Source organism: Monopterus albus, unplaced genomic scaffold (assembly GCF_001952655.1).
Source record: "Monopterus albus unplaced genomic scaffold, M_albus_1.0 scaffold677.1, whole genome shotgun sequence".
Taxonomy (NCBI): domain Eukaryota; kingdom Metazoa; phylum Chordata; class Actinopteri; order Synbranchiformes; family Synbranchidae; genus Monopterus; species Monopterus albus.
In genome coordinates, this window is record NW_018128557.1 from 27,458 (window position 1) to 27,897 (window position 440).

The window sequence follows — 440 nt, forward strand, 5'->3', positions numbered from 1 at the left end:
CGTAACCGGCCTCCGCCCCACCGTGATCCAGCCTTGGATTCTAGTTCCTCTTTTCTAGAAAACTAAACCATCTGAATACATAACAAAAATACAAGAAACTCACATCTGACTGAAATACCAAATTTCCATCATTGCTTCTTAACAGAACAATCAGAATTACACACTGATTTCACACAAAACCATCAATGCCTTAAAATCAGAACATAAATCTTTATATTTTGAATACTTTACTTTGACAAAACATGGATTATCATTGATTAGACATTGATCAAACAATTATGAGTCAAATCTTTACTTTTGTGCTTAAACATCATTTTTGTTACTTCCTCAGTATAGTCTGTGTGGCAGGCACACGCGAACATTTGCAGTTCCTCATTTTAGGGATGTGTGTCTACTTCCTCTTGTGTGATTCTGTACTTTCCACTCTGTTCGATGTAAAA